Genomic DNA, 26334 nt, shown 5'->3' on the forward strand with positions numbered 1-26334 from the left:
CATAAAGTATTCATAGACCAATACCAATAAAAACAAGTCCTGATGTACTTTATTAAACATTTCATTCAAGTAAATGTGTTTTGTCTCTATCCTCTAATAGGTGATCATTTGTTTCGAAGGGGCATGCATGAGGACATTCAATAATGACATCTATTATCAAACCTTTACTGAAAGGTTTTAAGTGGTTAGCTGGATACATCATCTGGCATCGGCATGAAACATTAAAAATGGAAAATCAGTCTCTTATTAGCATGTGTCTCATATTAGCTGGGCTTTCCCTGCTGAGGTTTGGGGACCATGATACTGTAAAACACTTGGAAGATTGACTTTTATCAGGGCCATTTACGAAAAAGAAAATCCAATCTGGGTACGCTCTTAAAAAGAGAGTACAGCATGTGAATAGAGCTTAATATAATGCAAAAGGAATATTTGCTAAAATTAATGAATACTTTTTCCTTTATACTGCCATTTATGGCACTCGCAAATAGCATTGACTCAAAACTGCAATGAGGACATGTTTTTAAATACTTCTTTAACATCCATTATTCAATTATTTTTTTTTTCTCCTTTAAATGAAAGATATTATCCTGACAGCCCCCCGGGCTCCGGGCCTCCATTGATCCACTGTGCACACACAGCACAGACCAGGGTAGTGTGAGCCTCCCTCCATCACCAGTGTCTCAGCCCAGGCATGGGGCGGGGGGCGGGGTGCGGATCAGCTCTGAGGGAGTCAGGAGAGTAGCTTTCATACTTAGCCAGTCCTTACTTTCTCTGCCGAGATGGCCAAAAAGGAAAAATTAAAGCTGGCAAAGCTATGATGGTTTACTCTCAAAGAGAAAAATAGACCAGACCTCCATTTTTTTCTGCTGTTCCTAGCATTGTTTCACTTTCGTTTTAACTTAAAGCTTTGTACAGTGCTTTTCCCCACCCCTGATAATCCCTGGAAATCTAGATTCCTTTCTGCAATTAACAAACAAAAGACAATTGTACTAGATTATTTCATGAGCTAGACATAGAGAAGGGTATATGATTCCAGGCCTCTCCACAGGCTGGATGAATCTCTGTCTAAATACTCTCTGCCTTGAGTGGTTATTTAACTATCATCTGCAGTGGGAACTAAAATGTGCTGCTTTAGAAAAGCAGCTTGCATGCCAGGGTCCACTCAATGTAATGGTGTCTGCTTTGAAGATTATTTTAATCTCCCCCCACCCTTGTTCTGAAAGGCAAGAATGAAGAAAATGACAGCTCCATTATGAGAAATGCAGCCACAGAAACAAACTAATGTAGAATTCTCCAGAGGGATACTATTGAGGCAAAACCACACTTTTAAAAGTCCTTCCTTATTTTTGCAACTGAATTTTGTGATAGGGAGTCACACTTTAAAGTTGTTGTTTTCCTTATTTAGCTAGGTTTTATCTTCCATTTTGACCAATGGAAATAAACTAAAGCATTACCTTGTGTTTCATTTCTTTGGTTTTACTGTACAGTTGTGGCCAGCTCAGAGGTCAGTTGTAGCCCTGGCTTTGTAAGAACTCCAAGGGAATGTTTAAATGTAGGTAAAAATTGTTTTCACTAAAAATATACATGACATTGATGATGTAGCTGTTTCATTATTTTCCAAACAACACTTTGAACTTATAAAATATTATGAATATTAAAAATTTAACAACTGGTATTCCTTTCATACATACACACTTTAAATATCCCACAGGGCACATGGGTGGCTTAGTTGGTTAAGTGTCCAGCTCTTGATTTTGGCTCAGGTCATGATCTCACAGTCATGAGATCAAGCCCTGGATGGGGCTGCATGCTGGGTGTACAGCCTGCTTAAGATTCTCCCTCCCCCTCTCTCTGTCCCTCCCTCCCCCTCTCTCTCAAACAAAGAACCAAAACAAAAAAAAGACTACCCTTCTAAAAAAATGCCTGTATTAACCAACTCATACTGATGACATGCATAATAATACTTTGATGAAGGAATTCAGCACAATAAAATATTTCTTAAAAAAATAGTGTCTGACAATTGATTAAGAATTTTTAGCATATATTTTACCCCTTCAAAAAAATTGACCATGAGTGTGGTATGACTTCAGACTATCACATTAAATAAAAATTAATTCCCATATTCCATTTGAAAGATGCTGATTAAAATTAGTAATTCTGGTGTGAAGAGCATTCATTCCTTTGATTCAGAAGTATATATTGATGCTAATTTTATTGTATTTTGGGAGAGCATTGTTCTACTTCAAATACTATACTACAAATAATAAAACAATGGACTTATCTACTTTTGGGACTCAGGATTCTTTCAATTATATTTGAAATGAAATGTTTGCAGACATCTACAGATCAGTGACTGAATGGGAGAGAAGGTAAAGTAGTTCCCATAGTTACTCAAACCCATGCACTCTCCGGACATGCACTGCTTTTACTAATGCCTAGATCACAGTCACCTGTTACTAAGAAGGTGAATGTCTAAAATTATGCTGACTTGATTGGAACTTGGGGAGAAAACAACCAGCTCTTTCCTGAGTCAGACAATGGGCTTCCTCCTCCTCTCCACATCTCCAAACTTGACATCCACTTATCGAATCCTGTAGGAGTCCATCCAAACACTAATCTGCTCTCATTTTGCCCAGTTGGCCATACTCTCCTCCATTTGTCAAAGGTCTTACCACTTTGTAGCTCTCTGAGTCCATATTCTAGGAAGACTGTTCTTAAATTTAGAGGTCCTGCAAATCTTTTTCTTTTTTAAGTTTATTTATTCATTTTGAGAGAGAGACACAGAGAGAGAGCACACAGCATGAGTGCGAAAGGAGGAGGGCAGAGAGAGAGGGAATGAGAGAGAACCCCAAGCGTAGGCTCTGCACTGCCAGTGTGGAGCCCCACATGGGGCTCAAAATCACGAACCCCAAGATCATGACCTGACCCAAAAAGAACAGTTGGATGCTCAGTCAACACCCCATAGAGGGTCTGAGAATCTTAGAAGAGGTATGGACATGCTCCTCAGTGGGAAAATGCACACCTTTTATACACTTGTGATATTCACCTTCCATGCCTTTCTGAAGCTCGCACATGGATGTCCTATGTGTCCATGGACTCCAGATTGATGTCAGCCTCTGGAGAAGCGTCAGTAGCAGAGAATGATGCTTAAGAGAACAGCCTCCAGGCAGAGGAGTGGGTTCACATCCTGGGCTTCTCAACTGTCTGTATGACCCTGGGCAAGACACCTGAGCTTGTTATGTCGCATTCCCTAACCTGTACAGTGCGGTGAGAACCGCATGTACCTCACCTGGCTGTTGTGAGGACTGAACAATACGGTGCACGTAAAACATTCCTCGCTACATAGAATTTTAGTTATTTTGCTGTGATACGAAATGTAGGGGTTTTATATATGGCATATTAATTGTTTATATGTATCTTTGACCATCTCCGAGGCAAGGACCATGTGTTAATCAAGTTTGCATATCCCAGGGTACCCTAAAAGTGGTTTTACAAGTATACTATTTGGGCAAAACTCCTTAAACAAAACTTAAGAATTTTCACAACAGCATATTATATGAACAAAGTTTGCAGAATCAATGGATTTGCTTCAGAGTTGTAAACTCTTCAGTCATTATCTCTTTGTTCATGCGGTCACAAAGCATTCCATTGGCCACAACTAAACCAGTTCCTTCTCTTTAAAAATAATACAGATGGACTTCTTTGGGGGATGGTTTTAATATTGCCTGTCTGCCAGGGAGGAGACTCCTCAAGGTCTCCTTTGTCCTTATGATTCCAAGATGAATTGGTTTTTCCAGAATCTTCTAACTCAATTATTCCAGAGGTAAATTACTTTTTATTAACAAATAGAAAAACAAACACCAAGTTCTCTTTTGTCACTTTGAAATTTGTTTTCTCCCAGTTACACGGAAGGATTTCTAGCTCTTTCTGACACACAGTACAAAGATGCACATGGCCTAGCTTCACGTCCCTTTATTATTTCACAGACTTCAGTAAATTCTGCTCCTATTCTTCTCCTTCCGAGATTTATTAATACCAGCTTTTAGTCATCTGTAAACCCATCCATGCTGGCTGCAAGCATTCTTGTTACCCTGATCTGGAGCTTTTCAATCTGTTATATGTCTTTTGGGGTGAAAGGTTCACATCTATAATATTCCTGTTTTGTTCATGCTGATGCAATAGAATTTTATAACACACAACAAAGAACTGGAATCTCAGCAACAGCATATGTAAAAGCCCATCAGGAGAAAAGGGCAAATCCAGGACCACTGTAAAGATAGAGCCTAAGAGCCTCCGTCCTCGAGTCACCCATCCCATGGGAGCACTTTCCCAATTAATTAGAATAATATGTCATTTAAATGGAACAATAGAAGCCATCTTCGCTCTCTAAACACATGAAAATGAGATATTTTGTACAAAAAAGTAAGAGGGAGGATTTGTTAATTAAAGATTTGCCAGAATCATTTCAAGTCACAGCCCCCACTTCACAGTATGTATCTCTTTGCTCCCCACCAAACAAATCCAAAATATTATTAGAGCAGGACCACTGTTTCAGCCTTAATCCCATCCATTTACTCGCTGGATTTTTTTAAGTTCTTACAAAAAACTAAGCTTCAGGGCACAAGGGACGCACCATATTTCTCCTCCCGTAATCTTGACGTTGGCTATCGTCACAATTGCAGTAAATCTGTAAGGTGAAGAAAGTGGTAAAGAAAATGCTTCCAAAATGTTTCATAGTTCTCTTTTAAACTGTGATTGTATTTGTTGTACTAAAAATTTCTTAATAAAAACAAATGTTGTCTCTAATCTAATGCGTTCTTAAGGACCACTAACAAAGGCAGTTTCAGGAAAAGAGGTGGATGTACCAATGCTTTAGCATTAAATTATCTCTAACCTTGAAATATTACCAACGGCAATGAGGTCGTATTCATCATCATAGCTTTGTTTGGAGGTTAAGTCTCTCAAATAAAACTTACATTTTTCTAAAACCTATGAGGATGGTGGGAAATCTTCTAATCATCAAAACCAGAATCACTTATTTTAATAATTAATAGAACTAGTTGTGAATATGAATATTTAAAGAGTCAACACAAAAAGACCTAGGTGATTCAAGGTAATCACTTCCATAACGATTGGGGGGGGACTCTCCCAGACTGTGTTAGTCATCACTAATAATCCATTTCAAACCTGGGACTTTGCAAGGGCCTCATTTTGATGGCCTAATAGTGTCAGGAACAGATTTCAATGTAAATTATTAAAAAACCATGATAAAGGCCAGTACTGCAACCTGCATTGAAAGAGTGTATGCTCTTCCTTTCACCTCTTGATTAACACGGGTCTGACTTTCCAATTTGTGGATTAACTATACCTTTTACTAGTTCTTTTTCACCCACTGATTTCCTGCCTCTTGGCCATTTCTTAGCTTATTTTCATATCCCCCAGAGGGAAAAGAGAGAAAATTAAACTCGAACCTATGGAATTTGCTCTAATGAAAGGAAAAGGAAGAGATTGGAAACCTCTGGCTAAAATGAGGTTTGGGGATTTTCATACTTGCCTTGGTTCCAGTTAACCTAGACTATCAAGGACCTACTTTATAGGGAGTCATTTATCCTTCACCTCCACAAGATGATTTAACTGTGACCATGGTGGGAAAGCTGTGACACAGATTAGAACTTTTCATAAAGTTTCTTAAACAAAATTATACTTAGGAAGATAGATTAATACAAGTCTTGAGATACATATATTGAAGCCGCAGAATTTCAGAAGAAAAAATAATTTAGAACACGTATCTGTGCTAACTTCAAAATTATTATTATACGGTGGTCAAGAAATGAGGCATAACTGCTCAGAATCTACTAGTGGGTTTCTGCTTCTTTACTGTTTTGGCTGATAGAGTATCCTAGCCCCAGTCTCTAAAGGGTTAATGCTGCCGGGTGAGTGGAATTCATGAGCATAATCCTAAACAAGTGAGGTGAAGTTCCATCAGGTCTATTTCAGCGTATCAGGGATTACCGCTAGCTGTCTAATCCTGCTGAGCCTCAGGGAGGAACGTTCTATTGTATTTGAAATCCTGGCCAGGAAAGAACAGAAGGTTAAATGGGTGCCTTGCTCTGTAATCAAATATCACAGGCACTACTTATCTATTCAATGAACAACTGACGTAGAAAATCAATTAGGAACCAAATAGCTTCTTAGGAATTTTTACCCAGAAAGGCAAGATTTTTTTTGGAAAAATGAGTTTATTTGATATGTTTTATAGAAAAATACTACAAATTCTGCAGCTTCTAAAGTTGCTTATCTGGTTTCTAAAATGTGTCTCACCCCATACTCTTTAGAGCTTCTGTACTTTTTACTTGTGAAACGGGGGGGGGGGGCATTTCAGGAATAAAGATAACACACTCTAGAGTAGCTGAGTTATTTACCTAAGAAAAGGAAAAGCCATGCAAAATTGATCCACATAAGACACTGTCAATCTGATTAAAAGTTCTGAACAATAAGGCAAACATACATTATTGTTTTTATTGAGATGATTTAAATCATTTACCTCTTCTGAAATGCGCTCTTCAACAGAGCATCATTTGTGGAAATATAATGAGCATGGGGGCGGGTGGAAAAGGTGGCCACATCCTTAGGGGTCTTTGTTTCCAGCAGGAAGAGGCTCCCTTTGGTGGTCTGAAGGTTAACACCCTGGTTTCACCGCCCTCATCCTCTACCTGTCACTCTGAGTAGATGTGACAGTTCATGCATACACACAAACAGGCTGACCTGGCCAGCCCGCCTGACCTTGGACAAGCCTAAGATCAGATCTGGTTATTAATAATGGAGAAAGTCAAAATGCAATCTTCCAGACACTGGAGAATCGAGCCAGAAATTACACAGGAGGCACTCCCTGTCAATAAAAAGCATCATGATGCTAAGGGTTAAAATGTTCATCTGGTCCTGAGCAGGAGTTAAGATAAACTTTTTTTTTTTTTTCCCTGTTCTGTGAATGCTATTGAGAGAAGTTTGCTCAGGGCCCTTATATGCCCAGCTTATCTGTCCTTACACTTTCAATTATTTTTGGACTCTTTGCTTTATAAGAGTTCTCATAAGGTAATCCATTTGCAGGCTAAAGCAGATATAATTGGAAAAAATATTGTCCTTTCAGAGTCATGGAAGATATTTTACAAATGGGATGAAATACTTTTAATACCCTCATTGTAGTTCAATGTGCATATAATTTTAACCATGGGTTCTCATTCTCTATAATTGTTATTCCCTATAACTTTCTCTCAGAATATATCCATAATCTAGGCTAAAAAGGGGAATGAAAAATCATTTAAATGCCTAGGCAAATACAAAATGTGCTACAGTAATAAATGCATTACTCTCTCAAACCACTACTAAAATTAAAGAGGGGATTTAATCTAATATTCCTTCCATACTTTACACAATCCTTTCCATATTCCTAGGTTACAAGTCTCTTGATAAGAGAGTTATGTATCCATCATGATAGTATCAATATTAATGATTTGGCCCAAATCTCTGTTATAGGACTATCAATAGTTCCTGTAAAAGTACCTTTTGAAAATCATCACTAATTTTTTTATTTAGGTACAGCTCCAAAACAATGCAACTGTAGAAAATGCACTTCTTTGCATCCTGGGAAGACTTTTTTTTTTTTTTTTTGCCTGAACTACAAATGTAAATTTTTAAAAAGCAGTAAAATCTTTCTCTGTGAAAAAAAAAAAAATCCTCTTTAGATTTTTGTTGTCTGCTGATCACCAAAAATTACTTTCTTGAGAATGTATCTAGCCTAATGTTTCCTAGTAATATGTTTGTTGCATAAAGAGCTATTCCTTTGAGCTCTCTGTGAAGGTCCACACACCAAGGGGCATGGAGCCCTTATGGTATGCAGAGTTATGTTACAATAAACTGCCCCACTCCTTCAAGCTCCTGGTATTTTATATCAGTTGCTTCCTCAAGCAACACAAATCCACTAATGCTTTAATTTGTGACACTGCTAACTGGTATTAACAGATTATGACTATGAAATGTCCTTGCATTTATATTGGCACAGGAAGATGATATGTCTGTCATAGTAGAGCAAAATGCTTTAGGTCACACAAATATACAATACTGTACTATGTCTTCTACGTCAGCACAAAACTCGAAAGGTTTTATTTTATAGCACGTTTATAGCACACTTACGTATGCTCATTGAACAATATCCTTAAATAACCAAAGGCCCAGGGCTCACCCCAGGCAAGGCAGGGAACTTCTATCCTGATCTGTAGGTACCAGCTGGGCTCAGGTAACTGATCAAGCCAATCAAAATATTAGCAAAATATTGAAATAATTTTTTTAACCAAATCACCCAGTTATTTGGTTAGTCTGACTCTTTCAGTCTGTGGGGAGGGAGCTTGTTTTGTTTGGGTCTCTTGTGGAGCACAGGCTATATTGCCAGTGGGACTCAGATACAGTTTGACATTGGTAGTTTACAGTACATCCACATTTTAAAATGTCGCTCTTGTACAGAACTGATTGATTATTTCATGGCAACCTACAAAAAAGACCCTCTTTTATGAAGTACATAGAGATCCAGTTTTTTAACTTGCAAGTGGTTAAATACAATAACTTTTCCAGAGTAATGTATTATGGCAATGTAGATTCTGTTGCTCATGAAATTGGGCACCATAGTTATTTGCTTCTTTTTAGTCTTGGTTGTCATTGTAGCTACCAGTGCATCTGTATTAGATGCTATATTTGGGAGAAAAGAGAAAAGTATGGGATATTACTAAAAGAAAATTGTCAAGTTATAGATCATAGAATACACAGTTCTCTTTCATAAACAGGATAAAGAAATATATACACATCTACACCTACATACCCACACACATCCTGCCCCCACATACATGCACACCTCATACCCACACACATTTATCTCCATGTGTATGGAGAGAAACAGAAAGAGAAAATATACGCTATTATGAAGTAAAACTCCAAAAACAAACCTCAGAACCTGCCTTCCTTGAATAGCAAGAAAATAAAAAATTGCAGAATCATTATAGTAGGCTACAAATGAGCACCCAACCCAGCGGGTCTGTGAAAGTTGGCTCTCCTAAGACCTGTAAGATTCCTGTTCAGAAAAGAGACTATATATCTGCTGCCTGGGGATATCTTCATGTACAAGGAAGAGTGGATTTCTGCAACTATGATGAAGCAAAGCATGATGCCAAAAATCTACCAAAAAAGATATTCCTACAAAATTCAATACAGGGGCCTTAGATTTTTTTTTTAACTGACTTTTGGACTCAGAAATGGTTTCTTGGCCCGACGGTTCACTGAAGTGCCAGACCTTCAACAAAAGAACAGCTGTTTTGTACAGAAAGGTTTTCTTTAGAAAGGTTTGCCATTTTTCCTACTGAAATGGGATTTTTTTTTAAATATCAAAACATGTTGTCAGACTCTTGTCCTGAGAGGCAAGACAATATTCAAGACAGAGGGCAATGCCTTCCATGATTTCCCTGGACAGAATATGCAACATGGGCAGACCCCGCAAAATACCAGAATTTTGTGAAAGGAGGGGATTCAAAGAGGGCATTAAAAGACATAGTTTCTCGGGAACCCTCTTGCACTGTTGGTGGGAATGCAAACTGGTGCAGCCACTCTGGAAAACAGTGTGGAGGTTCCTCAAAAAATTAAAAATAGATCTACCCTATGACCCAGCAATAGCACTGCTAGGAATTTACCCAAGGGATACAGGAGTACTGATGCATAGGGGCACTTGTACCCCAATGTTTATAGCAGCACTCTCAACAATAGCCAAATTGTGGAAAAAGCCTAAATGTCCATCAACTGATGAATGGATAAAGAAATTGTGGTTTATATACACAATGGAGTACTATGTGGCAATGAGAAAGAATGAAATATGGCCCTTTGTAGCAACATGGATGGAACTGGAGAGTGTGATGCTAAGTGAAATAAGCCACACAGAGAAAGAAAGATACCATATGTTTTCACTCTTATGTGGATCCTGAGAAACTTAACAGAAACCCATGGGGGAGGGGAAGGAAAAAAAAGAAAAAAAAGAGGTTAGAGTGGGAGAGAAAGCCAAAGCATAAGAGACTCTTAAAAACCGAGAACAAACTGAGGGTTGATGGGGGGTGGGAGGGAGGGGAGGGGAGGGTAGGTGATGGGCATTGAAGAGGGCATCTTTTGGGATGAGCACTGGGTGTTGTATGGAAACTAATTTGACAATAAATTTCATATAATAAAAAAAATTAACAAAAGACATAGTTTATCTTCCGAACATGGGAGGAACAAATGTGAACAGAGCCGAGCTTAGTACAACCACCACATTCACTATTTTCTCATGAGTCTGTAGATCTACGATGACCTTCAAAATCTTCTAGTCCAGCGATCCCCAAATCAGGCTGATTATCAGGATCATCTCTTTAAATGAGGAGATTCCTAGATGCACCGCACCCCCTGCCCCCACTTCCCAGAGGTCGTGGCCTTGGAACTGGGATGTTTTCAAAGTTCCAGCAGGAACCCTAATGATCAGCTTCATCTCATACAACTTTCCATATCATATTCTGCACAAATATGTCAATTGGAAATGCAGCCATTTCTAGAATGCTTTTTCACATGCACATTTCATGACTCCAAAAAGTTTTAAAGTGCTTTTACTCTGATAAAATCTCAGTGGTAAGTGCTTTTTTCTGAATGACAGCCAGTATCTAGTGATGTTAATTCAGTTCAGCCCCCGCCCCCACTCTTAAATACCTCAATACAGTGCCTCATTCAAATTCTCCACTTTCTTCTAAGATTAGAAGAATGTGATTTATACAAGTATTTACGTACTAATAACACAAATAAATATTCCAGATTATTTTTAAAAACTTATATTATTTGTTTACAATAGCAATTAACTATTGCTTTGCCTAATATGCGATTATGTGTTTAATGTTTGTCTCCTCTACTAAACTGTAATTGTAGTGTCTTTCTTATTTGATGCTATATCCTTATTCCCTTGCATAGGGCCTGACAGAGTGGGCTCTCAGTAAATAAGTCAATGAAATGATTAGCATCAAATAAGCCAAAGAAAAAAACACGAGGGATTAAGGAAGGAATATAGTTTAGTTGTTTATATATGATTATTACCCTGCTTCTTGTTTACAAGAAAAATACATAAACATATATTTGTGGATTAAACAAAACAGTAGAACACTGGCAACCTGATATATGTATAAGTACATCAGCAATTTAAGATAAGATCCTTGTGAAAGTTAAGAATAAATTCAGCTCTGAAAACCACAGAAGTGATTGTATTTAGACCAGATCTCAAAAACTGTTAACGCTAACTTTCTAATCATAATGGTAACTCAGAACCCATTTTATAGATGAAAAAAATGTGGTACCAGACTAAAGGCAAAACTATAATTAATGCCAGACACAGAAGCTTTAAACAGTCATTTTTCCAGTTCTGAGTTCCACTTACTACTTCTCATTTGCAAACTCACACTCGGCAGACTTGAAAACTGGTATTTAAAGGTGTAATACATAGCTCTTTCCCTGTGGGCAAAATTCTAAGAAAGAATGAATATCGAAGGTAAAGCACATAAAGTAATACACAAATAGTGGTCTTCTATGAGCTATAATTACCCATTTTCAAGTAGATGAGTGTAGCTACATTGCTCTTCAAAGCAAACTTCAATTGAAGGCCAATCGGAGAGATAAAAGTTACGAATGGCTTTTCAAGAATGACACATCCTAGATATAATAGTGTAACCAAGAGCACTTATAGAAATTAAAAAGGGAAAGTGTCTGACCAATAATAAGAAAAGCAGAAGTTATCTCCGAGTACAAAAAAGCAATGCCAGTAGAGTAGATATGCTGACAAGACACGAGTAATATTTTCCACATATAAGAAAAGCTTTCATCTCAGAAGACTTTTTTTCAAAGCTATTTTTGTACCTTAATTAAGATCTACAGAACTCAGCGGAGTGTTTTTTTTTTTTCTCCATTTACTAATATACTAACTAAGGCACCGAAATGCTTGCCAAAAACCACATAAAGAGTCAGAAAGTTAGTTGGACACTTTATGACAGAAAATGCCTCTCCTTTCTTTTTAAAACTTTTCTTGAGTTACAGAGAGATGCATGGATAGCTGTAGACACGGATGAGGGGAAAGACAGATGTGCATTTATTTCACTGTATTTCTCTGAGACACCACCCCACACCTTCCCACCACTCTGCACCCCCAATATATTAATAACGGAAGGGTATTAGAGAGTGATACCTACTTTGTGAGTGTTTATTAAGCTCGTTGGTATTCATAGACCTAAGTGCTGACGTAGGCAATCTTTCAGATTCACTACGTTTTAGACTCAAGAAAGCAGCTCCAGAGAATCTTTTAGCATGAGATAACATGGGAGTTTATCATGTTTTCTTGCATAATTCCCCCTTAATTTGTCATTGTAAAAGAGAAAGAAGAAAAGCTATGTTCTAACAGTAGGAATGGTGGTAGCCCAGCCCCTAACCTCACTGTACCCATGTCGATAGGTTTTGCTAAGATCAGTAGGTCTTTGGAAATGGAAAACCTCAAAGAACATTAATAATTGTTTGGATAAAATAGTATGATGCCTGAAATAGCTATAGATAAAATATTAAGACTATTTTGCCAGTAACTAGATCAGATATTAAAAACAAGTATATTTATGTTTTTATACCTACAAAAAGAAAAAAAAACCTTCTAATTAGCAAAAAGAAAAAAAGAAGCACCAAGTAATATTTCAGTTTATCCATATCTCTATATTATGAAAACATAAAAATCATGCTCACAAACATCACATAGGTGGGGAGGGAGAGGCAAGAGAGAGAAAAGACTTAAATTCTACTGACACTGTACATTATTTTCCAACAATGGGATAATATATTTACTGGTGTGGAAGCAAACAACCACTCTTTATCAAAGCTCTGCAATGCAGGAATCTAACTGTTTCCCCAATACCACAGGAAATCTAAATATTAACTTCCTAGATGACACAAAGGAGTAAATATTGCTAAAATGTGTTATATAGACTACTAAAAATGTCTCTGCAAACTTCTGGAATTCAGAAAGGCTTACCAGAGCAAAATCACAAGGGAAAATGAAGCACAGATAAAAAGCATTACATGTTTTCTTCTAAAGACTGGTGAACTCCTTGAGGACAGGAATTGAATCATATACCTTTGCGTCTGTCTTACTCACCCACCATTAGGGTCCAGCACAGTGTGAGTGTGTGTGTGTGTGTGTGTGTGTGTGTGTGTGTGTGTGTGTTTAATGTTTATTTATTTTAGAGAGAGAGAAAGAGAGAGAGAGAGAGAGAGAGAGAGAGTATGAGCAGGGTAGAGGCAGAGAGAGAGGGAGACACAGAATCTGAAGCAGGCTCTAAGCTCCGAGCTGTCTGGACAGAGCCCGACGTGGCGTTTGAATTCATGAACCTTGAGACGGTGACCTGAGCCCAAGTCGGAGATTTAACCGACTGAGCCACCCAGGCGCCCCTCAGCACAGTGTGTTTTTAACAAATGAGAACAAACAAGCTTTTGTGCATTACTAGAACATCAGTCTAACAAAATGTCTTTCAGTAAATTTACGTTACTATAAAGTAGACCAATTTTTCATTCCTACAAATATGGAGAGCTCAGTTCTCGATATTTTTCAGAGAACATTGTATGAACCAAATAGTTTACATTCTGACATAAAAAAGAACTATGTACTGTTATCAGTGATTTTTCTAATTTGCTCTCCATCACTACACTTCTCAAAGTCTCTCCATCTCTATCTATCTCACAATTACCTCTTTTTCTCTCTCAGGGGATTCATATTCTTTTTGAAGATCAATAATTATGGTTACACTCTTATTTCCATCCCTTCTGCCCCAAACAAGGCCTTCCTTTCCAGGTATCCTTCTCCATGTAAGATCTTCCCTGTGACACAGTGTCCTGTTTAAGACCATGGGTGCTGGAGCCAGGCAATCTCAGTTCAAATCCTCAGACTCCATTGTCACTCTCACCAGCTACATCGCATTAGATTAATTAAGCTTTCATTGCTTTAGTTCCTCATCTTCAAAATCGGCATAATAATAGTGCCTACCTAATAGGGTTGCTGTTTGATTTAATGAGTTATTCTTTTTTAACTTAGAAGACTTTCTGCCACCTAATAAGTGCTCAGTAAATGTTAGGTTTAATTTTCTCACTGAATTTGTTGGCCAAAGCAGAAGATGAATAAGTTTGGGTGATTGGAAAAAAACAAAAACAAAAACAAAAAATCGTAATATTCTTTAAAGGATAAAGAAGGTGCTGACCAGATACAAAATAAGAACTGACTGGCAGTGGGGTGCCTGGGTGGCTCAGTTGGTTAAGCATCTGACTTCAGCTCAGGTCTTGATCTCGGGGTTCGTGAGTTCAAGCCCCACATGGGGCTCTTTATTGTCAGCACAGAGCTGGCTTCAGATCCCATCTCCCTGTCTCTCTGTCCCTCCCCTGCTCAATCTCTCTCAAAAATAAATAAACATTAAAAAAAAAGCACTGACTGGCATTAAAGACAGCCTAGTAAACCAACAATGCCACACTTAAGTATACATCCAAAAGAAATGAGAACACATGCCCACATAAATACTTGTACACAAATGTTCACAGCATCATTATTCATTATTCATAATAACCAAAAAGTGGAAATAACTCAAATGCCCATCAGTTGATGAGAGGATAAATAAAACGCAGTTTATCCATACAATGGAAATCCCATAGTAGAAAGGTATGAATATAGATCCATACTACGAGACGGGTGAATTTTGAAAATATTATGTTACAGGAAAGAAATAAGTCATAAAGTGTCACATATAGCATGATTCCCTTTACATGAAATATCCAGATTAGGCAAATCTATATAGACCGAAAGCAATTAATGGTTGCTTAGTGCCAGGAAAGGGGGTTTGGGATTAGTGGGGGTGGACTAAAGCGGACAGGATTTCTTTCTGGAGTGCTGAAAATGTTCCAAAATTGATGATGGTGATGGGTGCATACTTCTTTGAATATCCTAGAAAAATATTGCATTGTGGGACCCCTGGCTGGCTCAGCTAGTGGAGCATGAGACTCTTGATCTTGGGATTGTGAGTCCAAGCCCCATGTAGTGCATAGAGATTATTTTTAAAAATAAAACATTTCATTGTATAATTTAAGTGGTTTAAGAGCATGGAATATGAATTATATGCCAATTGCATTCAATAAATATAAATTATATATCAATTTTGTATTAATGTATATGCAAATTTTGTTTAAAAAGGCAAAGCAAAAGACAGTGGTCTCAACATTCATTGCATTGTTCACATGGTAGATTTTGTAGCATATAACTTGAGTTCCTTCCATTTCTAATTTAGAACTGATTTCTTGAAACTTTTAGTCACATTTTCCTATATCATTTCATGCTTAATAAGATTGTTGTCTTATTCCATCAATTTCCCACAGTTGATCAGCTTAAGATATTTGAAGATACTTGTTCTGGTTACCCAATTCCCTGAATTTCAAGGATCATTCTGAGTCTAAATGTCTTATGGTATCTATTGTGACTTTAAGATAAAGACAAGAATAGAGCACTGATTAGGTAGGCATTAATTTGAAAACATCTTTGCTTTTAAAGACACTTTTTTAAAACACTTAGCACTCAAAGCTTTGTGAAAAGGTATCTACTCCAATGGGGGACGAGGGCCTTTTGTAAGCGGGGGAAAAAGGCTTAATGTGCTCCCACAATTAGTGAGGCCATTTACTTTTTGGAGAACCTATTACTTTTACCAAATCATATCCTGATCCCTGAACCTTTGATTAGTCATGTGTACATACAGAACTGATTTCAGTGCTTGCTGATGAGTCTTGCGCAACATCATCAAAGTTTATTATCTCTAGAGACTGAGAACACTTGCAATGTGCAGGAAGAGATTTTTGCCATTTACTAAAAAACAGAATAAGTAGCTATTAATGATTAACTCATGATCATCAATTTTGTAAAAGTAAGTCTTCATATACTGCATTCTTCTCTCTCTCTTACACACACACACACACACACACACACACACACACATCCATAAATGCATGCATGCAGTTTTTTCCAGGGTTTGAGCAAAATAAGTATAAGTAGGTGTCCTTGGATATGTACTGAAAACATTATTGAAGTACTGACATCTTGACTTTTCAATAATTCAACATATGAGAACTGAATACATGTACATTTTTCTACACCCATTGATAAAGAATTACATTGTTCACTATTTGGAAAAGTGCTATATGTACCAATTTCACTGTAGCCACAGTTCTATAAGAAGGAATAGAATGACCTCATATATGCTACAAAAACTTGTAAGTAAATATTATATCTGAAGGTCTATCTGGAAATGTACATTTAAATTGACAAAATTAAGCAATTAGGAAGACATTTTTGCACTGATGACTTAAAGACAGTCATTCTATCCTCTGTGTTAGGAATCAGCACTCCAAAAACTAAATAATTTTTCATAAAGCCCATCTTACTTTTTCTAATATTTAAGGAATTATGAGAGCCAAAGACTGCTTTTGTCTGAAAAAAAAAGTTATTTATGAGTTCCCCTTAGGTCTATTTTTTAAGGAACTTAGTTATGACTTTGATTGTTTGGTTATTCTTCTCGGGGAATACTCATCATGGGAAACCTTGGTACAATTGTTCCATCCAAATGTGCTTTTTTAATGACTTAATTGTAATAAACAAGAAGTAATAATAACCCAGAACTTACTTTTAGCCAAATTATTTCTCAAAGGACACTGAGGGGCTTCTCTTTAAAAGTAGTGATAATTGGGGTGCCTGGGTGGCTCAGCTGATTAAGTGTCTGATGCTTGATTCTGGCTCAGGTCATGATCTCACAGTTCATGAGACTGAGCCCCACATCAGGCTCTGTGCTGACAGTGCAGAGCCTGCTTGGGATTCTCTCTCTCCCTCTCTCTCTCCCCTTCTCCCGCAATAATATCATATAGTAAGTAGGAGACAGTTATCTCCCTTCTAAAACACTGTATAATATAAATTCACCAAACAAATCAAATCCTAAAAGGTATATCCTGATGTTGCATCATTCATATTTTAGCATGCTGATCTTATTTTTAAAAACAATTTTATTTATTTGGTGTGAAAATGAAGAATCATCCTCCCCCTCCCCCATGTATGATGTCACTTCCTTAGTTACTCAGTGGTAAATCCTAATATATGTTGAGTTTAAAGGAGAAGCCTTGTAAACTGACTCTCTCTCAGAGGTGATGGCAATCAGACCTGCTACCTGATTTCTTACAATTGAACAGGGAATGATTTTAGGCCCTAAGGATATATGCTAGTGTTATTTTTAGACTTGCCAAATGCATAGTTAGAAATATTTAAAGCCTTTGAAAGGTACTACACATTGTAATTATCAGACTGTCCGTTCATGCTGTACGCAGACCAGTTATAGGTATTGGGAGCTTCTGTATTGCTAACAATTCTGTCATTTCAAAAGTAAGACTATTCTTTTCAATAAAAGAACATTTCATTAGCGAATGTGGTCAACTGCAGCAATGTCGACTACCGACACTTTTTTGTAGGAAGAGGTAGCCAGATTTAGGAAGGCAGATTTCCCCTAGTACCTCTAAGTTAAATCAGTGCAAATAGTTCTAACAAGATTTGGGGCTTTGCATTGGAATCATTAACAAAATTTCAAGGAGAGAGAGGAAGGAAGTGCATTAGAAACATATGGGGGAGAGAAAATTTCTGGAATCCTGTCACTAAAATGGATCAAAGTAAGAAGTGAAAGATAAAAGTAAAAGAAAATAATAATTCAACACAAGATTATATTTTAAGATTCTAATAAGGAGCAAATGAACAGCACTTCCTCCAGCAGTTATAAGGATGTCAGGAAAAGGTAATTGAGTTCTGGGCAGAGGGTAGACGGTGCTTTAGTTGTTCCTCTTTAGGAAGTTAAATGCTTAGGGAGACACATTCCCTCTTTCAGGTCAGAGGGGTACCATTTAGTACATTACTGCTGAAGTACCCTGGTGACCTGAATGAGTTCATGCAGCTTCCAAAGGTGCTTAAGCACTGAGAGCTCAGGCACTAGAAGTGATAAATATTCTATTAGTTCTTTCTATTTAATATACCAACACCCAAAAATGCCAGTAAAAGGAAGTTTGTTTTTTTTTTAACGTGAAAGAATTCATTGTGACAGGAGATATTCAGGTAACAATTGTGACCAGTGGTTTCCCCTTCCAGCTTGTAGATGACCCAACAGGTGTTAAGTCCATCGCTCTAGTTGGCCTCATCCATACTGGCCAGCTCTTACATTACGTTGCATCTGCTATATCTTTAAGGGAATCTGCTAACTTGAAAGAATAAAAGTGTGCTCCAAAATGATTAAGCCCTAGACAAAATTGGCAAGTTTGCCTCTGGCACTTAGGCCTTCCGTTTCCTCTCCCATTTTCTGCTCCTCCTGTCCTCAAGTGCAACAGAAAGTTTTCTTATTAGCAAAGCCTCATAACGTGGGCTGGAACTCCAGCACAGGTTCTTACCATCGGGGAAGACTTGAGCAGGGCATTTTGTTCTGAGTAACAGGTTCCCATATGTCAAAATGGGAATAGTAACATATAACTGTTAGGAAGAGTAAATGAGAAAATGCACATGAAAAGTCTAACTTACTATGACTATTGTCAATTTATGTCCTCTTTTTAAATGGATAAATGGATAAATGGATAAGTCAATCACCAGTTTGGTTTTACTGTTGACAGAATATCCGGCATCCAAAGAAGGGATATCTTTGGTAAGATTTCTTTCCAATATCTCATAAATCACATACAGATAGTCATTTGCCAACTCTATTTATAAACAAGGCTCTTCTTGGCACAGGACACATAATCATGGACTCAAAAAAATCAATATTTTAAAACCTTAAAAGCTTCCCTCCCAAATTTGAGTTAAGTGATACAGTTGAACCTACCAATAGCTCATTTCTTTCCACCTTCAGCTCTGCATTTCACTAATTTTATCAGCAGATAACCAGAGACAAAGAATTCTTCAACCTTAACCTTCCTGTACATTGCTCTTTAAAAATTGCCTAATGGGAAAATATAACCTTGACATTTATCCCGTAAGCAACAAGAAAAGAGAGATGCATATTCTATGACATTTTCAGTGAAAGAAAGGCTTTGGGAAGATCTGAATCAATGAAGTATTAAGAGTATGGTCTCAAGATACTTTTATATTTATGTGTACATTCTCAATATATGTAAGTAATGTATTCAATGCTACAAAAGTACTTCTCCTTAAAGATAAGAGAACTAGAATATTAATATAAGATTATGAAACTGAGTGAAATAAAACATTGCCACACACAATTGCTATTATCTATGATCGTAACAAGCTGGTCTTTGTAATAATTCATCTTTAAGCAGAACTCTGACAGTATTATAAACTGAACTTACAAAGGTTCTTCAAGAATCGAACTAAATCATCACCCTGATCCTATAAGAAGGTTGACTGAAGTTGTAATCTGACATTTTGCATCCTTTAAGTGGTTTTCTGTTTCATTTTTCCAGGTAATGCATCCAGCATCCTTACGCATGAAGAACATAAATGTCTCAACTAACAGAAAAGCTCTATACTGCCCTAAAATTCCCACTGTAACCCTTGCCTGAAACTGGTCAATAAAGTCTTCCAATGTAAGAGAGCAATAAGAGGAAGTCAAGATAATCAAGTGACATTGCTCTACAATGACTGATGACCTAAGTTAAGAGAGCAGTCACGTTCAGTCCTTTGACCAACCATTGTTGAAAAAATTCCTGGAAGCTTTCGATGGCTAGTGTATGGGGTTCAGCCCTTAATTTTATTAATATCCTTGCCACACTGGAGAACAGATTGAGTTCAGAAGCATCACCTCAGAGCAGATGGCTTACATCCTACCACGTTAATGGGTCTCCATAAACAAGAGACATTTTAAAAGCTGGCACATAGTAGGTGCTCAATCAATGTTTCTGTATTTATTAGAAGAAAAACTGAGGATATCATTCAGGATATCCTGAGACATCCTGCAAAGAGAACTTTAGCCCTTGTGTCTATACCAAGCACCGTACTGCTCTGAGGTCATGGGATCTGTGATGATGTTTCCTCAAGGGCTATAGGGGGCTGTTCCTCCATCGCTGTTCCTCTTTCGAATAAATCATATCATCGTAAGCTCTCCTGAAATACACTGATAATTTGGGAAAAGTGCCTTTTAAGGCTTGAATTATCTGAATAATGAACAAATCTCCACGTCTAATTGAACTCAGCCTGAGCATAGGCTCAGACTCAAAGCAAACTCGGTAAAGCATTTCCAGTAGAACTCAGGCAGGCCAGATGTTCTGGAAGCAGAACCATGGTCATTATGCACATGCCAGCTCCTCCTCACTCCACCCCGGGCCAAGACCCTTTCAGCAGCGCGAGGCCTGCTTAACATATGACTCTGGCTGCATTACTGCGTGGCATCCCAGCACCCATTCGAACATTTCAGCAATTTTAAACAAGCTCCACTGACAGGGACTATTAAACGGAAGCCAAAGAAGCACGCCGGGAGAGCACATTAATTATGAGGTAACACCTTCGTCTGCATTACCTACATGACCTCAGGGTGGGTGACACATAAGCGATTTACTACTTTTGGTTAAACCATACCTACACTTCACATGAGACAGAATGGACACAAGTTACGCAAAAGCTGTAACATAAATCACAAAGTATGAGTTGACATGGTCCTGAAACGAAGTGAATGGTAGCCTCAAGTTTTTTACTGTGTTTCTGAGACGAGAAGCACTACGATGTGTGTGTGTGGGCGGGGGGGTGGGGGGTAGCGGTGTTCAGAAGGAGATGAGTGAGGAAAGGTCCTAGGGTCGGGCACAGCCCTACCTAAGCCCCATCCCTGACAAGGTCACTACACCCCCTCACACGCTCGAAATTCATCCAGATTAAGCAGTTCTTTTAAGACGAAATGCACCCTGGGAAAGACCTGAAAGTCATTTACACCTTTGGATGCGCTATTCTGCTTTTACGAAAAGGCTTCTTTTCCCCTTAATTAAGGGAATGCTAGTTTTCTTTGGGGAATTAGATGGGTAATCTTGCAACCTGGAGCATTTCCATGAAGAGAAGATCTAGGTGGGATAAAACAGGAAGGGTTTCAAAGAAACAGAGAGGAGCATTAAGAGCGAGTGCCTGATGTGTAGAGAGATGGTAGCACTGGTTAAGGAAAGACACGTCAAAAATAAAGTAGGAGGGTTCCTTTGCGCACTCGGCCGCCTTTAAGTTTTGTCTGGGTTTGTTAACAATTTCAGACACTAAAAATCATTTCATCTGTTCTGACATGGATGTAGTAGGTTGCTAATGCCTGGTCTACAGTAATCCTTTTAGGGGTGGATGTGCACTCACATCCATATTTTACACTCGGATAGATAGATTTGGGGTCATTCTTTTTTCTAGGGGAATACAAAGAGGGGGCTAGGCTCACAGTGTAATATATTACTCGCCATATGAAAGCAGGGAGCAAGTCCATATTTGCTCTGGAGTAGTCATGTTATAACACATGGCTGTGCTTCAGCAAATGTCAGGCTTAAAAACAGAAGTAGACACAGCAGATAGGGCTGGCCAATTACATCGCGATCTGAAAACACCAGTGATTTATTAGTTGCTATTAGCTAACCAGCTCCTCTCCATTTGATCTGCGTATTTATTAGTTGTAAGTATTATGCAAGCATGTCTTTTTATATGAGAATACAATAGAATAATTTGAGTTGTGATTACTTTTTTAAAGAGAAATCCTACAACTGGAATTAAATTTCACACTGCATTTCAACCTCAAAAGGAACATAAATCTGAAACTAATACAAAAAGTGTAAAAATTTCCATATTCAGGTTAATGTTTAGCAGCAGAAAAGAATAACTTTTGTTTATCTCTGAAAACAGCTTTCTTCATCTAAACAAATGACTAGAATAAGATTAAGAGAAACCTGTTTGGGTTTCGTAGATACACACACATATTCCAATTTCCTTCTGCACAATGACTTTTATGCAAATGTGCACCACACAATCTCCTGACCTCCTTTACCATCACACCGGGACAATGACAGTTCAATAATTGAAACGGTACATATCTGGTATATTTGATTTTAAATTGCAAAGTTGGACTCAGGCCTATTGAAATGAAAATGCTTGTGATTCTTTGTTAATTCCAAACTGATCGGGTTATTATTTCCTACTAGTAAAAAAAAAAAAAAAGAGAGGCAAAATGGTAGGTGAAGCTAATTATTCCATTTTTTATTTCCTTGCCACATACTTTCCCCAACGTGGCTCCTTGCATTCTCTTCTGTGACCCTCCCCCACACCTTGATTTTAGTTCTTAACCCGGATGCTTTCATCCATAACATGGCTAATGAGAAAACTCCAAAAATGTTCCTTGGGGGAATGTTACACTAAAAGTTACCTAGGACTAAATCCCACGTGTGTTCCTTTGCTCACCATGGAGACAAGAGATTCATTCACTGCTCTCAGCCAATTTGAAATCCAAATATGAAAACAGCATTATGGAATTCAGACAGACTATTCTGCTTCACTACTAGCAGATGCAGGAAGAAAAAAGGCGGGTATAATTAAGCTTTTGACTTTGAACCAGCAAAGCTGTGAACACCTCACTTAAAAATACATATAATATTATAAGAGCAGCTGAATTACAGGTGTGGCAAGAGGATTTTCAAGCCCTGCATAGGATGGGGGCAGACCAATCAGCTGCCTGGAAAAGTCTTGTCGGTTCTGAGCCCAAGGTAAACTAACTGTAAAACTGAAATATGGCCAAAGTCATATTTGTTCTTCTTCGGTTTGAACGGGTAGTGCTAAGTGGCTTTCATTATATCTTTTTACTCTACTCTTTAGGAAAAGTTTGGGATCATTTAAGGGGTAGACCAACTGCAATGCATTTTTAAAAAGGAGGGTGGGAAGTAAAGGTTTTTGTTTTTGTTTTTAATACATAGCTCAGTGGATTCATGTATTGATCCTACAAATATTATTGAGGACATATTATATGATTATCAATTGACAGAAATCTGTAGAGGATGCAAAAGTGTGAGATTAGAAGAATATAATCAAACACAATAAAGTGGTTGGCTAAGAAACACTGCTTTTGCATTATATCTCAATCTAGATGTAGATGAAAATACACACACAGGCCCACTTTACCTTACAACCCTGATTGTGGCTATCTCTCACTTATCATTTACTAACCTCACTTTAAAAGTACTTTTATACATTGAAAGAGAAGATTAAGGGCAGTATGTAGTTTCATTTTATTGTTTTAATTTCCTAGACCAAGTTTGCTTCATCGTTAAAATTTCTGGAGGAAAAAAATCAAAATTTAATAGTGCTTAACTTAGCGCTTCAGAGAACTCTGCTTGAAGAAAAGAGTAAAGGTTCCTTAACAATAACAAAATTCCTTTTTAAAAAAAATTCTAAGGAAAATAATACTGCCAAAAAATGAATACAGCTTTGTTTGTTTTTGCAGTCATCGTTAGCAATAGGCATAAAGGTATTCTTTTTTTGAGTCCAGATGGAAAGATCATCAACACATTCTGCCTCTGGGTTCCTTGCCAAAATACCATAACCCGCAAGCCTTCTACCTTAAACATAAAAGGAAAGGTGTTGTTCTGGTCAAATAAAGAAATAATTTTTACTAGCATACGTCTAATGTTAAAGCTGCCTAAATCCTGCCAAATACATTAAAACAACATCTGTAAAACAGATTTTCATTAAATTGATCAGTTTAAAGTTAAGCAGCTAGGCAGATGATGCTTTCAAGCTCACCCTCAACCTTTAACCTTTAACCTCCTTAAACTGAAATAAGGACACACACTTCTTTTAGTAATACTGCTCCAGGTTGACAACGCAAGAGGTAAAGTGGTCTATTCAAATCGAACTGACACATAACCGCATTTAGAGTGTTATGAATCAATATGTTGTCAATAACGAGAAAAGCTGTTTTCTCACAGCTCTGTATTTGTCTTATAACTGCTACTTGTCACTTTCCCTTAAAGTCTGAATAATTCACGATGCAAAATGATGTAAATTAAACTCCTAATGAAAATGAATTTTATATAGGAGATTATTGTCTAGTCATTAACTCAGAAACTATTTTAACTCTAATTTTAATATTTTAGCCTATTACAGACCATCATTTTTTTTTTCCCAGGCCCAGGCCAATTTGTTAGGTTCTCATTTAAAAGCAATTAATGTTACTTATGAAGCAATTTCATTTTGCCGACACAAGCCGACCAAGCTTGCTAATATTCTCATCACTACACTTGAAAATCCTCTATATCTCACTCATACAGTTTCTATAAATCAGTTTAGAGAAGGCAACCTCAACACATTCCTATTCTGGAGTACTTATCTAGTTACTACTAGGGATAATGAATGCTCCTTGAAGGATAATGCAAAATAATATAGTTGGATTGTCCAACACCAAGTTTCGACAGCTCAAATATTTATCTCCTCAATCTTCTCTTAATTCAAGGTAACTTTGTTCCAAGTGTGTTTTTGTTTGTTGGCTTACCATTTTTAGACACTACACTACAAAGACACTTGAGTATTTAAGAGATAAATAATGAACAGTGGGGGAAAAAGTAAATTTTTATATGATTTTACAACATTTTTAAGGGAAGAGTACATACATCCTTTGGTTCTAGGATCTAAAGCTCTCTCTGCTTTAAAGCCCTCTTTATAAACAAGCTTTTATCTCATTTGGTTTTTATACATTCGAAGGCAATATCCAACTCTCCCTGAAAAGGAACTTCAAGAGTAACTCTGACACTTAGCAAATTGCTCTGCAGATAGTGAGGGTGATCAACTCATACTCACGGAGTGAACAGATAAACTTAATACACACATATACACGCACGTTTAAATAATCATCAAACAATTAGATTAAACAACCTTTCCTGAGAAAATAAACAGTAACACTCTACCTCTCTTTAGCTCCCCACATGAGATTAATAAAATAGAAAAATCTGTACGTTTATATCTTCTATTCACAACATGTTAATTTAAAGTGTTAGAGGAGCGGTGTGAATATAAACACAGTTCATGAATATTCTATATAGCTCCCAGGGTCGAGAGATCTATTATTTATACAAACTTAATGTTTGCTTTTTTCTCCTAGGTATTCTAAAAGTTTTAATAGGTCAGGTATCAACAGAAAAAAAGTTGACAATGGAAGAGCAAAACGTATGGATTATAATACAATGAATCCTTTGTATCATATTCTCAATGCCATCAACTTAGAAGCTTGTATCTTACATTAGGGTTTGCACTCCCCTCAAACTCTGTAACCCAAATCTAACGCTTTTGTCGTTGATCCACAGAGCGCTGATATCACAGGGACAATGGTACAAATTCTCACTCTACATCTTTAGGCTTTTACGCTCAGGACACCAATCTAGAATTTGGACCTCAAGAAACGACCCAAACGAATAGTGCCAGTCCAAACCAAATAAACAATTCCTGCACCTGCTCTAGAGAGCCACAACCTGCCCTTTTTGCTGTGTGTTTATAGTTTGAAATAGTATTAGAAAAGCCATAGGTATTATAATCGCTGGTTGACTCCTGATAGTATAGTTATCACTGATTTCTAGTATAAATCAATAGATAACACTTGCAAAATGGATTTTGTAATCATATTTAGAGCTGGTTACAATGACTAATGGCTTGCAATATTTTCTGAATTTTAATATCCTCTAGACAAAAGAAGTTTTTAATAAGTTACCAAGTTATTCATCATAGAAATGAATCTGTTACGTTTGTACAAGAACCAAGACGATCAAGCCAATCCAGTAAACAAACTCACAAAATAAATTAACCAGTAATTAGGATTTAGAAAAAGCAGAGACAAGTTGTGTAATAAATGGGGTTCACCAGTTGCACATATTCATTACATCTGCATAGTTTTTTTTTCCAGCAAAGATAAAAGTATATTTGCCATTTAATGAACATTTTTATTTGTGCCCCACCCATTGGGAATAAAACCATTTCTAGCTGGGAAAGGTCATGTAAAATAACAACTGAGTTAAGTAGAAGACTTCCAACTGATGCTAAGGGAGAATGTGTCTACTCTGTTGTTTTGTACAGAAAAACAACGACAACAGAACACACACGTACACACACACACACACACATGCACGCACGCACGCACTGTGTTTGGATCGCCCCTGTTTCACAACAAACAAAAGATGATGTATTCACGGAGTAGACTGTTCTTGTCA

The 26334-nt window shown here is 37.4% G+C and overlaps 1 protein-coding gene and 1 long non-coding RNA gene across 2 annotated transcripts in view; one reads left to right on the plus strand and one right to left on the minus strand.

The window, feature by feature from the left end:
• Positions 1–26334, minus strand: part of ZFHX4 (zinc finger homeobox 4) — a 181087-nt gene that overhangs the window by 130301 nt on the left and 24452 nt on the right. The gene's annotated exons all lie outside the window — the stretch shown is intronic.
• LOC125924599 (uncharacterized) overlaps positions 20424–26334 on the plus strand; it is a 24319-nt gene continuing 18408 nt past the window's right edge. Inside the window, exon 1 of the long non-coding RNA XR_007458482.1 lies at positions 20424–20632. This is a non-coding gene — a long non-coding RNA (uncharacterized LOC125924599). The remainder of the gene's footprint in view (positions 20633–26334) is intronic.

Source organism: Panthera uncia, chromosome F2 (genome assembly GCF_023721935.1).
Source record: "Panthera uncia isolate 11264 chromosome F2, Puncia_PCG_1.0, whole genome shotgun sequence".
In the NCBI taxonomy this organism is placed as follows: Eukaryota; Metazoa; Chordata; class Mammalia; order Carnivora; family Felidae; genus Panthera; species Panthera uncia.